This window comes from Jatropha curcas, chromosome 9 (genome assembly GCF_041381405.1).
Source record: "Jatropha curcas cultivar XTBG-Jc1 chromosome 9, XTBG_Jcur_1.0, whole genome shotgun sequence".
NCBI classification, from domain to species: domain Eukaryota; kingdom Viridiplantae; phylum Streptophyta; class Magnoliopsida; order Malpighiales; family Euphorbiaceae; genus Jatropha; species Jatropha curcas.
The window spans coordinates 15078743-15096282 of record NC_143159.1 but is presented as its reverse complement, the minus strand read 5'-3'; positions in this window follow the sequence as shown (position 1 = coordinate 15096282).

Below are 17540 nucleotides of genomic sequence, written 5' to 3'. Positions count from 1 at the left end.
TATATTGAGACCGACAGTTTCAGAACCTTGGTCACGGAAAACATAAATAAAAAAGTGTAATACTAATTTTTATATTAGTATATATGAGCATTGAACTTGTATTGCATGTAGGTAGATAGATTACTGTATATTTAATTACATAATTTCAGATAAAGCTCAAAATCATATCTGTCATTGGATTTGGGTCATCATGCATTTTGAGTTGCTAAAACTCTATTATACATGTTGTATCCAAAGATGGGTAACATGATTAGCCGAGCATTTGATTAATACTACATTTTTTTTTCCTTTTCTTTTTAATTATTTGGTTCACAATTACTTGTTATTTTGTTTCGTTATCTCGAGCAAAAGAAAAAGGTATGAAGGATTGGGCACTTAAAGAGATTTGATGTGGATTTGGGAGTATTACACTTTAAAAATTAGTAATTGAGATTGGAGAGTTTATTTTTTCAAATAATAACAATAACAATATTAATAATAATAATTATTATAACATTAACAATAATAATAATATATAATAATAATAATAATAATACTAACAGTAACATTTGAATACAATAATAATAATAATAATAATAACAACAACAACAACAACATTAACAATAATAATAATAATAATAATATGAATAATAACAGTAACAATAACAATAAATTGCAAAAAACACATAAATCGCAAAAGAAAAAAAATTCAAAAAAAATAAAATGCAAAACTAATTACCTCAAATAATGTCCAAACGGTGGCGAATGGCGTTGAGGAGTGACCGGATCTACAATGGAGCGGCGGTGGCGGCGTTAGGCGGGCTGGAGCGTTGTCAGGAGGGGCTGGAGCGGCGCTGCGGACGGAGGAGAGGAGAGGAGAAGGAGAAGAGAGAAAGAAGAAGAAAGAAAAAGGAGAGGGCATCGCGTTTAAAGCCCTAAAGTTTGCGACCGACCAATCGATCGCAAATTTCATTAACATCGGTCGCAATTTTTAATTATCCGACGTCGTTTTACTTAGCGACAAAATTGCGACCGATTTGCGACTCAAGACGTCGGTCGCAAAAAATCGGTCGTAATTTTGTCGCCAATCAGTCTCAGAACTTATTCCTATTTTTGACGCGCGCAATTTTGTGACAGAAAACACTTAGTCGCAAATTGGTTGCAAATCCGTAGTACACGGGTCGCAAACTGAAAACCAAACTCGCGGGAATTTTCAGCGCTAAAATCTACGACTGTTTGCCTATACGTCGCAAATCGGTCGCAAAATTGTGACCAATTTAAGTCCATCGCAAAAATCGGTCGCAATGTGGCGTTTTTTTTTTAGTGATCTAATATTATTAATGAAGAATTTCAATGTTATTCACTTTCTTTATACATATTTACCACATGTTCTACAATTCATATAATTGTACACATACATATCTAGGTTCTGATATCTGCAGTACAGATCGCTAGATGCAGGGCGTTTGATTCAGACGCATCCGGCAATGGTTCGCGTGGAGGTCGTGGCCTAGGACGCAGTACCCGTGGACAAGGAGGGACTATCCCTCCTTCTTCTTCAGGTACGTCTGGGGCTTCATTCTCCGCTCAGCAGCCAATACTGCTGCCGTGACTTCCTTTTGTTCCTTCCACTTCTACCCCACTTTTTGGACCAGTAGAGTCTTCACCAGCTACACAGTCACCTATTGTACAAGGTAATCATAAATGTAATTAATGTCATTTCAATTATATATTAATTATTTATCTGCATTTATAGCATTTGTCACTTCTTTTGTAGCTTCATCAGATCCACGTATCAGCCTCAGTTTGGTAGCGGGACAATAAGTACTTATTCACTTTTTCCTCTATACTTGGTTTTGTTCAGATTTTGATGCTTTCGTCTAATTATATTTCACTTGTGTTTTTTTTTTTCTCATCATATATCCATCCTCTCGAGCATCGAGGCAAATTATGAGGATAATCAAGCTACAACTCCATAAAGAAGGATACACATGGGATGCCGTACCACAAGACGCGAGAGACTTTTATTGGGAAGAGGTTCAAGTACGCTTTGGTTTAAGTTATATCATCATTCAATGTTTACAATTAATCAAGATACCTCTTTTTATTGAAATTTTATTTTTCATTTTTGCAGAAGCATTTCATATGGGACGAGGCAATTACGGCTATGCTGAAAGTGGCCTGGGAGAAGTTATGCGTTGATCGATATGCTGACTTCACCTATAGGATGCGGAAAAGCGGTAAGAAGCAGCAGTGCGTGTCTCAAGAGATATGGGAGAGCTGGCAAAAGGCTTGGGAGGATCCTGCATTCAAGAGAAAGCGGGAGATATTTGCACAAAACAGGCGCAGTGAAACTGGCAGTGATGGAGCAGGACCTTCTCGACACACAGGCGGATCAATACTTGCTATAGAGACATCTCGATTATTAGTGAGTCAACTAGTGACAGTAAATTGAAACTGATGTTTAATGAAAGGACACTATATTAATATATCATACATAAAAATTCATTACATGCTGAAAAATTTGGTCGTGAGCCCACACCGATTGAGGTGTTTACATACACTCACACGAAGGACCACGATCTTAATACGTTTGTTGACAGACGTGCGGTGAGCGTCAATGTAAGTAACAATGAAAAATATTTACATTTACCCTCTAGTCGTTGCGAAGATGTACAAAGTTTAATATAATAAAGCTTGCAACTACATTGATTAATTAATTTTTTATTTTCAGGAGAACTATACTACAGCTCGCGAGTGTCTTGTTTTTTCTCATGCTGAATCTGAAGCTGAGTCAAGAATTGATGAGGTAGCACTTTATCTTGAGGTTGTAGGAGGTGAGAAGAAGAGGAAGGTGTGGGTCCCGAATATATATGGCACAACCCAAGAGGGGGGTGAATTGGATTTTCTAAAAACTGAAATAAATTTTAGAAATTCTAAACAAAATATAGAATTCTAAGTGCAACAGAAAACACACAGAACTTTGTGAGAATAGAATATGGATTAGAATCACCTCACAATGTTCTAATTATAAAAGATAGAAAGTCTGTGCGAAGTGCAGCTATTGATTAGAACAGCTTCACGCTGACTCATACACTATCAGAACTTCTTTATGAAGGAAAGCCATTGAAATTGGAACTTCCTCATAAAGTTTGAGAAATCATATAAAGCTATGTGAAAGACAGTTATTAAATTGAGAACTTCTTCACAGAGCCTTAATCAAATAACAGAACGACTTTATGATGGAAAGTTATCAAGATTAGAACTTCCTCATAAAGTTTAGAAAATTAATTAGAAACCCAATCAGTGAAATATACTGTGAATAGAACAACAGTTAGAACATGGTATATTCACTTTATTAGAATACCAGAGTTCTAAAGTTCAGAATAGATAAGACTTATTACCGTTTTAGAACATCTGAATCATTAAAAATTTTAGCGTTTCTAAAAATTAAACAAAAGTGTTATAAAGACAGTATCAAGCAAACTTCAGAAATAAAAGATCAACATAGAGAATTATAGTGGTTCGGCACTAACTCGCCTACATCCACTCCCCAAGACGCATCTTGAGATCCTCAACTATGTTATCTCTTTTAAAGGTTAAGAGACAAACCAACAGTACAAGGCAATAGATCAACACCTAGATCTACCCTTTTGTCCCACTAGATTTTCCAAAGGTTCTAGTTAACCTCAACCCTTTCTGTTTTTGGCAGAGTACAGAAAACTCAATTCAAGACATTAATATCCCACACATGGAGAAGGTCGCTTGATAACCTCTATCTCAATAGCTTCTAACCTAAGCTATTACACACAAAAGTTTAACAAATAAAGAGCCTGTCTACTATAGATTACAGAATCTAAATAGACAGAAAGAAACGCCCATATAAGCACAGGAAAAACAGTTTTATCAGATTAGAAGATCGATTAGAACACAGAACTACTTTTCAAAAGTAATCGTAAAAATTCTTTTCACTTTAAATATTGAAAACGTTAAGTGTAGAGATGAAAAGAAAATGGGGGTAGAGAGTAAGTTTTGAGAGATAAAGATTTGATCAATGGGAAAATGCTCTTAAAACAAAAACTCTTACTTCACCAATGTTTAAGACGTGAAAGCTCCTTTATATAGAGAGCTAAGAAGCTGTCGCCTTTGGAAAGAGATTTTATTTTGAAATCAGAATATCTTCTTTCCTTATTTAGAAGATATGAAAATCTTTGTTACCAAAAGTTTATTTTATCCTTTTTGGTAAGAGAATAAACACGATTTTACTTTCCTTTGATCAAAATATTTTCGGCAGCAATATTTGGAAAATATTTTTGCGGAAGGATGCTCTTACTAAAAACGAAAAAGATTCTCCTTCATTTTTAAGGTAAGAAAATAAATTTAAGTACTTTAGATCTTTCAAAATATATTTCCGAAAAGTGTATGATTTTATTACCAAAAACATTAGAGAAGAAATCTCTTAAGTTTTAGGAAAATAAATCATTTCGATTTAAAGAATAAAATATAAAATATTTTTACGATAGAAATTATTTTGAAGAAAATCTAATTTTCCGAAAAATATTTTTGAGAGAGAAAAAATTAATTTATGTGCTCATATATGGATTTTCTCTCTATCCTACAAAGTATCCTAAATACCTAGTTACTAGATTCTTCGAATATTTTCACACTCAATGTAGGACTTGCCTTGTACGATTTCTTTCCATACACATTCTGCATAAAAAATATTAGCACAAATAGTATAATTTTAAATTTATTTGTTTTGTATTAATCATCAAAATCCGAGATTAGAAATTGACCCTTGAGCCAACAATCTCCCCCTTTTTGATGATGACAAAACCAATAAATTTAGCAAACATAAAAGCATGTGCTCCCCCTGAATTTTATGCATATAAGTTCTAATCATGCCAAAAGATTTTAATATAAAGCAAATTAGAACATGTATTTTGCTCCCCTTGAATAGATGCAATAAAACTGTTTTGTGAAAATTAGAACTAGGGAGGCCTTTTAGAAACTGATTTTAGAACTAGTAAAAACATAGGCAAGATATTCTAAGTTCTAATAATCAGAGCATATGTATATATATATTAGAACTAGCAGAGATAGACAAGATGTTCTAAGTTCTAATAATCAGAACATATGGTCAGAGCAAAAACAATAGAAACTGATATTAAGAACAAAAAAACTTATGTCCAACCTGCAAAACAGTCGTTAGAATAAGAATCTAAGTTCTAAAAACACTCAGCTTATCATACAGAAAATATGCTCAACAACATAGGCCATATAGAAAGCAATAGCCATCACCAATCAACATAGATATAAGTACCTTAGTTCTTAAGTACGTACCAAAATATTCAGAATATCACCAAAATACCTGCGTTCTCCCCCTTTTTGTCATCATACAAAAGGGTTAGACAAAATTAAAGCAAAATAAAGAAAAATAAACAGTTCAAAAATATAATCCTACGAAGATAAAGCATAAAATAAATTGTTCAAAACACATAAAAAAACAAATCAGAGAGGCTTAGAACCAGTTCTAAGTCTCTTAGAACTCCTCAAGTTCTGAGCTGGAGCAGTCTCAGACGAACTCTCTGGCCTTTTAGAAGATGGGTATAGTGGAGGCTTCCTTCCATGAGTCTTGTGCTTTCCTGCAGTGTGCTTCACGTTCTTTGGTTTTTCTGAGGAGGGCATGTAGGTTGTTTCTTTCACTCTGAGAGTGGCTAACTTCCTTGTATTTACATCCTTCATTCTTTCCAAAGTCTTGATGAGTGATTGATTCTGTCCAATTATAGTCTGACACTGCTGTATTGCCTCATCAAGTTTTTTGTTGTGCTCTTCTATTAGCTCCTTTTCTATTCTCCCCAGCATAATTTCCCTGCTTCTTTGAGCCGACAATAACTCAGACTCTTGTTTTGTCTTATCCTCAGTTGTTTTCTCTTCATCACTAATTTCTAGCTTCTCAGTTTCAGCATCACTACCTTCTTCCACTTTCTTCCCTTTTTCTATCTTTTCAGGCTCTTTCTTCTTTTCTCTTTCTTCTTTTTCTGATTCTTCTTTCTCTGCAGTACTCTCCTTTTCAGTTTCCTCTTTTCTCTCTTCTTCTAATTCTTCTTCTTGTGTTTCTTCTTTCTCTTCTTCTGCCTTTTCTTCTGTCTTCTTTTCCTCTTCTCTTACTTTCTCTTCTAATTTCTTCTCTTCTTCTACTAATTCATCTAACTTTCCTTTTCCTTTTTCTTTTCTCTTCTTCTCAGATTCTTCTTTATCCTTCATTACTTTTTCTTTCTTTGTATTTCTAGCTTCTCTTTTTACTTTCTTTTCTTTTTCAATCTCTTCTTTTCTCTTCTCTTCCTTCTCTTTCTCCTCCTTCTCTTCTTTTTCTTTCTTTTCCTTTTCTTTTTCTTTCTCTTCTCCTCCTTCCTCGTCCTTCATTTTCAAAGACCCGCTATCTAACTTGGAAACAGACTGACCAACATACTCATCTAGATCAACATCTAGAAACTCAAACACAGGAGTAAGAATCATACCGTAGGGTAGCTTTTTGGGATTGTTCTGCAATTTGTCAAAAACAATGTGACATAGATTGAGAGGTTTCTTCTCAACTATGTGCCACATGATACGTAGCTCTACTTGATTCACATACGTCAGTGAAGCGCTCTTGGGATAGATGTAATGTACAATGAGCTTGTACAACCATTTCATGCTCTCTGTCAAGTTAGAGCATTCTATCGAGCCCTGTTTGTCTGCAGAAAACTTTTTCACAATCTTTTTCACAAAATCTTCCTTTTTGTAATCGCTAACCCTAGACACGTCCTTAATTTTGGTCACCCTGGACCCAGCATTCGGTACATCAAAACTTTTCCAAAAATCATCATACGATAACTCTCTGGTCTCACCCTGAAGTTTGACAGAGATCGACTCTGTCCCATTTCCTTTCAAAGAGCCATAAAATTCCTTAACTAAGCTCTCATAGCACAGTTCATTCAAAGACAAAACGTTCATCCAGCCTTCGAACTCAAAAAGTTCCTTAAAATTAAACTCATCACCACCAAAAAACTTCCAGTCAATCACATAAGAACGCATGAGAGGGTAAGTTGAAAGAACTGATTTACCTTTATCACGAGCTTTCGCTACCTGTTTCTGTGATGTAGCAGTTTCGATTTTTCTTTTCTTTGTTTTCTCTTCTGCCTTTTTCTCCTTCGACTCCTTCTGTTCATATTTCTTTGAGAGCTTCCTCAGAAGTTGAAGCTCTTGCTCGGTAAGAGAGTCGGATGAAGAGTTTGAACTAGATTCGGCCATTGTTGCAGATTTTGAAACTCAAAACAAGTTAGGGTTTCAGTTAGCAAAGAGACGATAGAGAGAATACTAAGTAGTTAATAGAGAATAAAGACACTTAAGTGGCGGAAGAAAGAAATAAAGAGCAGTTTTTAAATGGAATTCAAAACGACAAATAAGACAAAAGAAATAAAATAAATAAAGGAAATAAAACAAAACAAAAAAAAATAAAACACTAAAACCGCCAAAGCACTAAAGACACGAAAACATAATAAAAACAAACACAATAAAATAACTATTTTAGTCTAAAGCAAGATTCTGATAATGACTTCAAAAAGTCATATCAGAGCAATGTGCGTTTTTAGACAAAAATCAGTTTTCACATAGAATAAAAATTAGAACATAGAAAATCTTCTATTTTCGAAATTAGAAAGCAGTGTAGAACATACTTACAGAGTTCTAAAGTTACGAGTTTAGAACTAACATACCAAGCTCTCTTCTAATTGAGCAGAATTGACTTTCATTCAAAGGTTTTGTAAAGATATCTGCCAATTGCTTTTCTGTGGGAACGAACTCAATCACGATATCACCTTTTTGTACATGATCACGTATGAAGTGATGTCTGAGTTCTATATGCTTGGTTCTAGAATGCTGAACTGGATTCTTAGATAAGTTGATGGCGCTTATGTTGTCACACTTGATTGGCACTGTTTCTAATTTCAGTCCATGGTCTCCAACTGTTGTTTGATCCATAGAACTTGTGCAACACAGCTTCTAGCAGTAACATATTCTGCTTCTGCAGTAGAAAGAGCAACAGATGTCTGTTTCTTGCTAAACCAAGATACAAGGGCGCTACCCAGAAATTGACAAGTTCCAAACGTGCTTTTTCTATCTATTCTGCTTCCTACAAATTCAGAATCACTATACCCAACAAGATCAAATGTATCATCTTTAGAATACCACAGACCCAGATTAGAAGTTCCACAAAGATATCTTAGTATTCTCTTCACAGCAATTAAATGAGATTCTTTGGGACACGATTGAAATCTAGCACATAGACAAACACTAAAGTGTATGTCTGGTCTGCTTGCCGTTAGATATAGCAAAGAACCAATCATACTTCTAAACAGCTTGACATCCACGTCCTTGCCTTTTTCATCTTTTTCTAATTTTGACAATGGACTCATTGGAGTACTACATACCTTGGCGTTTTCCATTTTGAATCGTTTCAACAACTCTCTAGTATATTTTTCTTGATTAATGAAAATTCCATTCTCACATTGTTTGATTTGAAGTCCAAGGAAGAAGTTTAATTCTCCCATCATACTCATTTCGAACTCACCCTGCATAATCTTAGAAAATTCCTTACAAAGAAGGTCGTTAGTAGAACCAAAGATTATGTCATCAACATAGATTTGTACAACTAGAATATCATGTGCTTTGTTTTTAATAAATAGTGTTGTATCAACCTTTCCTCTTGAAAAACCATTTTCTAATAGAAATTTACTCAATCTTTCATACCAAGCTCTAGGAGCTTGCTTTAAACCATAAAGAGCTTTAGTAAGTTTGTAAACATGATTAGGTTTATCAAAAATTTCAAAGCCAGGAGGTTATTCTACATACACTTCTTCATTTAGAAAACCGTTTAGAAAAGCACTTTTCACATCCATTTGATACAACATGAAGTTTTTAAAACATGCAAATGCACAAAGCATTCTAATGGCCTCAAGTCTAGCAACTGGAGCAAACATTTCATCAAAATCGATGCCTTCTTCTTGGTTGTACCCTTGAGCCACTAATCTTGCTTTATTTCTCACAACATTACCTTGTTCATCAAGCTTATTTCTAAACACCCATTTTGTTCCAATAACAGAATGGTTTTTAGGTCTAGAAATAAGTTTCCAAACTTGGTTTATCTCAAATTGATTTAGCTCTTCTTGCATAGCAAGAATCCAACTTTCATCATTTTGAGCATCTTCTAAATTTTTAGGTTCTAATTGAGAAACGAAAGCAACATTACCAAAATATCTTCTAAGTTGAGCTCTAGTCATCATCCTTTCTAAGGGATTATCCATTATGTCTTCTTGGGGATGATACTTATGAAATCGCCATTCTTTTGGTAATTGAGAATCTTCATTTTCTGTTTCTGGCATTTGACTTTCAACTATGTTCTGATCTTCATGTTCTAATTCTGGTTCAGCCTGACTATTGATGTTCTGATCGCTTTCTGGCTGTTCTAGTTGTTCTGATTGCTCATTCTGCTTTTCAGGATTAGAATCTACAGCATCATCACTTTCTAATGTTCTAGAAGTAGAGTCAGTTTCATCAAACACAACATGAATAGACTCCTCTACAACTAGAGTCTTTTTATTAAATACTCTATATGCTTTACTATTATTAGAATATCCCAGAAAAATCCCTTCATAAGATTTTGCATCAAATTTAGCAAGATGATTTTTCTTGTTATCTAGAATAAAGCATTTGCACCCGAAGATATGAAAATAACCAATATTTGGTTTTCTACCTTTGTATAGCTCATATGGAGTCTTTTTAAGTTCAGATCTTACCAAAGCCCTGTTTAGAATATAACAGGCAGTGTTAACTGCTTTTGCCCAGAAATACTTTGGTAGTTTAGAATCACTTAGCATGGTTCTGGCCATCTCTTGAAGTGTTCTATTCTTGCGCTCAACCACTCCATTTTGTTGAGGTGTTCTAGGTGCTGAGAAGTTATGGAAGATTCCTGTCTCGTTGCAAAAAGCATCGAATTTCTGATTTTCAAATTCTCCTCCATGATCACTTCTAATTGCCGTGATGTTGTATCCTTTCTCATTCTATATTTTCTTGCACAGATGAACAAACATGTCATATGACTCATCCTTATTTCTAAGGAAGAGTGTCCAGGTGAATCTTGAGTAATCATCTACAATAACTGTCATGGTCCAGCCCATGGTAAGTATTGTCCGCTTTGGGCCCTTCCGTACGAGGTCACCCTCACGGTTTTGTCCCTTTGGGCCAGGGAAACCTCCGCTCTGCCAACCCAAAAGGCGCCTACCATGTTCTGAGACCACCCCTCTTTATGTCTAGGACTTTCACCTTGTGCGTAGCCGATGTGGGATTCGCCTAAGGTGTTGTGCCCCAAACCTGGGATGTCACATACACCCCCCCTTAGGGACTCAGCGTCCTCGCTGAGGTTTGCCCCACCACCGGCCAGAGGGACAAGGCTTGGCTCTGATACCAAAATTTGTAACATCCCTTCCTGGTCCACCGTTAACTCAAATGAACCGAGCTGAGACGCTACAATCTGGTTGAACCTATGTCCTTTCATGCTAATATCATGTTGTATGCTGATTATGATGTCAAGCTGTTGCTTTTCTAATGTGTTCTTGAAATCTGCCAGACAGCCTGTACATGTTTCACAAATCCTATCATAACTCTTTCTGTATACGTCCAATTTAGGGTATTCTAAATTCTATGGTTAGCTAACATCTTAAGGTACAAAGTTTTCTTCTATCACATCTCTTAATTACGTTGGCAAGGTAGTCACATATTGAGCTCAAGTAGCAACTGCCAGTCTGCCCTGCTGTTGGTTTCCAGCCTGCCCAGTTTATACTATTTTGGTCATATCTCTCAATTTATAACTCCAATTTAGGTGATTCTACATTCTATGGTTAGCTAACACATTAGGCTACAAATTTGTCTTCTACCACATCTCTTAATTACGTTGGTAAGGTAGTCAAACATTGAGCTCAAGTAGCAACTGTCAGTCTGCCCTGCTGTTGGGTTCCAGCCTGCACAAGTTATACTATTTTGGTCACAGATCTCAATATATAACTCCAATTTAGGTGATTCTGCCTTATATGGTTAGCTAACACATTAGGCTACAAATTTGTCTTCTACCACATCTCTTAATTACGTTGGTAAGGTAGGCAAATATTTACCGAAATGAGCAACTTCCAGTCCGTCCAGACTGTTGATTTCCAGCCTGCACAGTCTGTACTATTTTGGTCATATCTCTCAATTTATAACTTCAAATTAGGTGATTCAAAAACTCATGGACAGATAAAACATAGAGGAACAAATAACTCTTCTGTACCACTTCCTAATTCCATCGTTAAATAGAGTCAAAATCAGGGTGAAGTTACTGGTCAATGGTCCAACAAACTGGGTTCAGCATGAAATCAATATCTACTTCATTCATTCAATTCATCCCATGCTTTATCACCATTTACAGACCTCTAATTCAACATTCAGCAATATATGTTTTCATTATCAACACACTACACAAGTTTTCATGCAAGAAAATGTGAAAAACTAAAAGAGATATCAAACCTTCAACCAAAAGAGGTTTAAATCCTCTTCTTAGCTTCCTTTTCTTCCAACTTTGAGTTCCCCTCTCCTATACATAATAACTCTTAGAAATCATCTAAAATATCACAAAAGTATGAAAATCAAGAAGGGCTACTTACTTGGATAGAGTTCTAGGTTGAATTTAGTGTTTAAATCACATGAAAATGGATGGAGAAAGGAAGGAGATGAAGAGAAAGATGAAAGGAGATGAAGAGGAAGATGAAGATGAAGAAGACGTTGAAGATGAAGATGAAGAAAATGAAGAAGGCAAACTGAAATGGAAGTCTCGTGTAGTCCAAATTTATCTTTGATTGTGTGTTAAAAATTACCAAATAGTACCTATATTTTCCATATGTTACATTTTAATACCTAAACTTTATATTTTAGTGCAAGTAAGTCCTACTCCTTATACTTTGATCTTTTTGTTTCATTCAAGTAAGTCCACTTCTTTTACTTATTTAAGTTACATCCCATTCTACCCCACTCTGGATTTAAATGGCTCGAACCGGGTTCTTGTTCGGCCTAACTCGACTCGACTCTATGCAACGATTCGATTCAGTAGGATGTTACAATAACAAATGCTTAGAATTTTCCTCCAAGACTAGAAGGAGTAATTGGACCAAATAAATCAAGGTGTAGCAATTCTAAAGGTCTAGAAGTAGAAACCATGCCCTTGGATTTAAAAGAAGTTCTGGTTTGTTTGCCCATTTGACAAGCATCACAAATGTGATCTTTTTCAAATTTCAACTTTGGCAAACCACGAACCAAATCTTTCTTAGACAGTTTAGAAATAAGGTGCATGCTTGTATGTCCAAGTCTTCTATGCCATAACCAACTAGAATTATCAATAGAAACTAAACATATATCCTGGTTATGCATATCAGAGAGATCTACTAGGTATATATTTCCAAACCTTTTTCCAACGAATAAGGTTTTATTATCATGCATGTTCTGAACTTCACAATGAGAAGGTTCAAAGATCACTCTTCTATTTTTATCACAAATCTGACTCACACTTAACAAGTTATAATGTAATCCTTCTACTAAGCATACATCTTCTATTAAAGGATTAGAACCTACCACACCAATACCAACGATTTTACCTTTTGCTTTGTCTCCAAAGCTTAATGTACCTCCCTTTTTCTTTTCTAATCTGGTGAACTTCTTTTTGTCACCAGTCATATGCCTAGAGCAAGCGCTGTCCATGTACCACATCTCTGTTTTCAGCTCGCTCCTTAGGCACACCTGAAAAGATCAAGCAGATTTAGGTACCCAACTCATATTGGGTCTTGGAGGATTAGTGGTAACAAGTGCACTATGATTTTTCTTTTTGTTGAAACTTTGATGTTCTAAAGTCACAACATTAGAAACAACATTTTTCTGATTAGAAACACGATTCAGTTTAGAAATGCTATTAGAACTTGTCTTCTCTTTAGAAAATGATTCTGAAATTGACTTTAGAATTCTCATATTAGTTTTCAAAGATTCATTTTCAGAATTCAGATTTTTGCATTTTTATTCAAGATGTGTCAGATTTCAGAAAATCGATTATTGCAACTTTTAAGATCTTTGATTTCTATAATAAGATCTTTGCATGTAACTTCTTGATAAAAAGCATCTTTTAAATGATTACTTTCAGATTTTAATTTTCTGAAATCTTTCTTTAGAACTTTATGCTTTCTAACAAGTTTTTCAAACTCATTGCAAAGATTATTGTAAGTATTTAGAAGATCACTTTCTGATTCGGGTTCAGAAATACTTACAGTGCTTTCATCATTTTCATGGATCGTTGCATTTGTTTCGTTGATTCCAGCTTTCTGTGTTGATGTCAGAGTGCTGATTTCTTTAGATTCAGAATCGATAGTAGCCATTAGACAGATATTAGCAATTTCTTCTTGATCACTGTGGCTTTCAGGATTAGAATCATCTGAATCACTCCAAGCAGCTACGAAAGCCTGCTTCAGCTTCTCTTTCGTTGACTTCTTTTTCAATTTAGGACAATTAGGTTTGATATGTCCAGGTTTGTTGCATTCATAACAAACCACTTCAGAAGGTTCTTTCTTTGGTAAGTTCCCATTCTTGGGTGGAAAGTTCTTTTTGTTAAACTTTTTCTGTGGCCTTTCACTCTTTCTATAGAACTTTTTAAATCTTTTAGCAACAAGTGCTAATTCATCAGTATCAAGATCAGAAGAACTTTCTTCACTAGAATCTACCCTCAAAGCCAGTCCTTTCTTTTTCTTATCTTCCGTTGTAAAGGAAGATTTCATTTCTTCTGAAACAAGAGCTCCTATAAGATAATCATAAGTGACGGGAGTCTCTTTGTAATTCATGACAGTTCCTATAGAATCCCATTTTCTAGGTAGAATTCTAAGGATTTTCTTAACAAGCTCATCTTCTGAAATTTCCTTTCCGAGAGTTCTCAAAGGATTAACTATATTGGTAAATCTAGAATTTAATTCTGCAATAGTTTCCCCTTCTTTCATACTAAACATTTCATATTCTCTCCAAAGGATATTTATTCTGGATTCTTTTACCCTATCTGTACCCTTATAGGTGACTTTAAGTTTTTCCCATACCTCTATTGTAGATTTACATCCAGACACTTTGTTGTATTCAGTTGCATCTAAAGCACAATGAAGAATATTAATGGCTTTTGCATTTATAGTAATGTCATTCCAGTCAGCATCGGTATATTCTTCTTCTGTCTTTCTAACTAGCTCATCTCCTACAGTTTTCATGGGAATACGAGGACCAGTGATAACATTTCTCCAGCAGTTTATATCAATTGATTTCATGAAATTCTCCATTCTAGTTTTCCAGTAAGAGTAATTTGAGCCATTGAACAAAGGAGGTCTAGAAACAGATTGTCCTTCTAAAGAAGAAAGAGGAAGTGGGGTTGCTATGGGATCTTATCTCTTAAGCGATTAAGCTTCGGTAAGTCAAGAGCCAAGGCTCTGATACCAGATTGTGGGTCCCGAATATATATGGCACAACCCAAGAGGGGGGTGAATTGGATTTTCTAAAAACTGAAATAAATTTTAGAAATTCTAAACAAAATATAGAATTCTAAGTGCAGCGGAAAACACACAGAACTTTGTGAGAATAGAATATGGATTAGAATCACCTTACAATGTTCTAATTATAAACGATAGAAAGTCTGTGCGAAGTGCAGCTATTGATTAGAACAGCTTCACACTGACTCATACACTATCAGAACTTCTTTATGAAGGAAAGCCATTGAAATTGGAACTTCCTCATAAAGTTTGAGAAATCATATAAAGCTATGTGAAAGACAGTTATTAAATTCAGAACTTCTTCACAAAGCCTTAATCAAATAACAGAACGATTTTATGATGGAAAGCTATCAAGATTAGAACTTCCTCATAAAGTTTAGAAAATTAATTAGAAATCCAATCAGTGAAATAAACTGTGAATAGAACAACAGTTAGAACATGGTATATTCACTTTATTAGAATACCAGAGTTCTAAAGTTCAAAATAGATAAGACTTATTACCATTTTAGAACACCTGAATCATTAACAATTTTAGCGTTTCTAAAAATTAAACAAAAGTGTTCTAAAAACAGTATCAAGCAAACTTCAGAAATAAAAGATCAACACAGAGAATTACGGTGGTTCGGCACTAATTCGCCTACATCCACTCCCCAAGACACATCTTGAGATCCTCAACTATGTTATCTCTTTTAAAGGGTAAGAGACAAACCAACAGTACAAGGCAATAGATCAACACCTAGATCTACCCTTTTGTCCCACTAGATTTTCCAAAGGTTCTAGTTAACCTCAACCCTTTTTGTTTTTGGCAGAGTACAGAAAACTCAATTCAAGACATTAATATCCCACACATGGAGAAGGTCGCTTGATAACCTCTATCTCAATAGCTTCTAACCTAAGCTATTACACACAAAAGTTTAACAAATAAAGAGCATGTCTACTATAGATTACAGAATCTAAATAGACAGAAAGAAACGCCCATATAAGCACAGGAAAAACAGTTTTATCAGATTAGAAGATCGATTAGAACACAGAACTGCTTTTCAAAAGTAATTGTAAAAATTCTTTTCACTTTAAATATTGAAAACGTTAAGTGTAGAGAGTAAGTTTTGAGAGATAAAGATTTGATCAATGAGAAAATGCTCTTAAAACAAAAACTCTTACTTCACCAATGTTAAAGACGTGAAAGCTCCTTTATATAGAGAGCTAAGAAGCTGTCGCCTTTGGAAAGAGATTTTATTTTGAAATCAGAATATCTTCTTTCCTTATTTAGAAGATATGAAAATCTTTGTTAACAAAAGTTTATTTTATCCTTTTTGGTAAGAGAATAAACACTATTTTACTTTCCTTTGATCAAAAGATTTTCGGCAGCAATATTTGGAAAATATTTTTGCGGAAGGATGCTCTTACTAAAAACGAAAAAGATTCTCCTTCGTTTTTAAGGTAAGAAAATAAATTTAAGTACTTTAGATCTTTCAAAATATATTTCCGAAAAGTATATGATTTTATTACCAAAAACATTAGAGAAGAAATCTCTTAAGTTTTAGGAAAATAAATCATTTCGATTTAAAGAATAAAAAATAAAATATTTTTACGATAGAAATTATTTTGAAGAAAATCTAATTTTCCGAAAAATATTTTTGAGAGAGAAAAAATTAATTTTTGTACTCATATATGAATTTTCTCTCTATCCTACAAAGTATCCTAAATACCTAGTTACTAGGTTCTTCGAATATCTTCACACTCAATGTAGGATTTGCCTTGTACGATTTCTTTCCATACACATTCTGCATAAAAAATATTAGCACAAATAGTATAATTTTAAATTTATTTGTTTTATATTAATCATCAAAATCCGAGATTAGAAATTGACCCTTGAGCCAACAGAAGCTATATGGCATCGGGTCTCAAGCATCACAATTTTACTGCGGCTCAGCATCTCACGCTTCTGCAGCCAGTGCAGGACCACAGCCCGAGCACAGTGCCGAGGAGTTTGCTGCATTACGGGCTCATGTTGATGAGTAGGAGAGACACTTGCAAAACTTAGAGGGCATGTCATGCGGCTGTCCAGTTAGCCCGGTGATCCTGCGCCTGCTACAGATCGAAATGTTTCGACATCTCAACAGCAGCCACTACCATCTCCTGATCCCGATGCTGCAAACGATACCTTGGTCACCCCTGCCGACACTGCAGCACATCCAGCAGGTACTCCTCCCGGCGATTCGACATGGGATCGTGCAGATGACCAATTGCGTAGATTTGATTTTGGACCATTTTAGCTTTCCAGCGGTTTTTTCGAAATTTTGTTCAATACATTAACTACATGAATAATTACATTTTTATATTGTTTTTGAATTGCGTTTATGATATATATATATGCCCATTTTCGCAGGTGCAAAAAATTTATGGTTTTATAATAATATTTAATTTTTTTAATTGTATTTTGCGACAGATTTGCGACCAAACTGGAACCAAAAATATAAACTTTAAATTTAAAATTTGCGACCGATTTACGACCATATTTCATAATTACGACAGACTGTTTTTGCAACCAATTTGCGACAGCTTTTCAAAAGGAAAAAAACGACCAAATTTTGTGATTGATTTTTTAAATCGGTTGCTAATTTGCGACCGATTACTTCATCGGTCGCAAAATATTTTGCGATGAGCACTTTTGCGACAGATGGTTATCTGTCACAAATCGGTCGCTAAGTTTGATTAGCGACAGATTTCTTGCGTTTTGCGACCGATTTGCCGGTCGCAAAATGGCATTTTTTTTGTAGTGAACATAATTTCTTTTAATGCATTAGCATAATATATATGATATAAAATATATGGATCTAGCCTTAGTTTTAAAATAAAAAGAGAATAAATAGAGAGAAAAGAAGTAGTAACATAAAAGAGTAAATTTAACCTTGAAAGCTTAGATTTTCT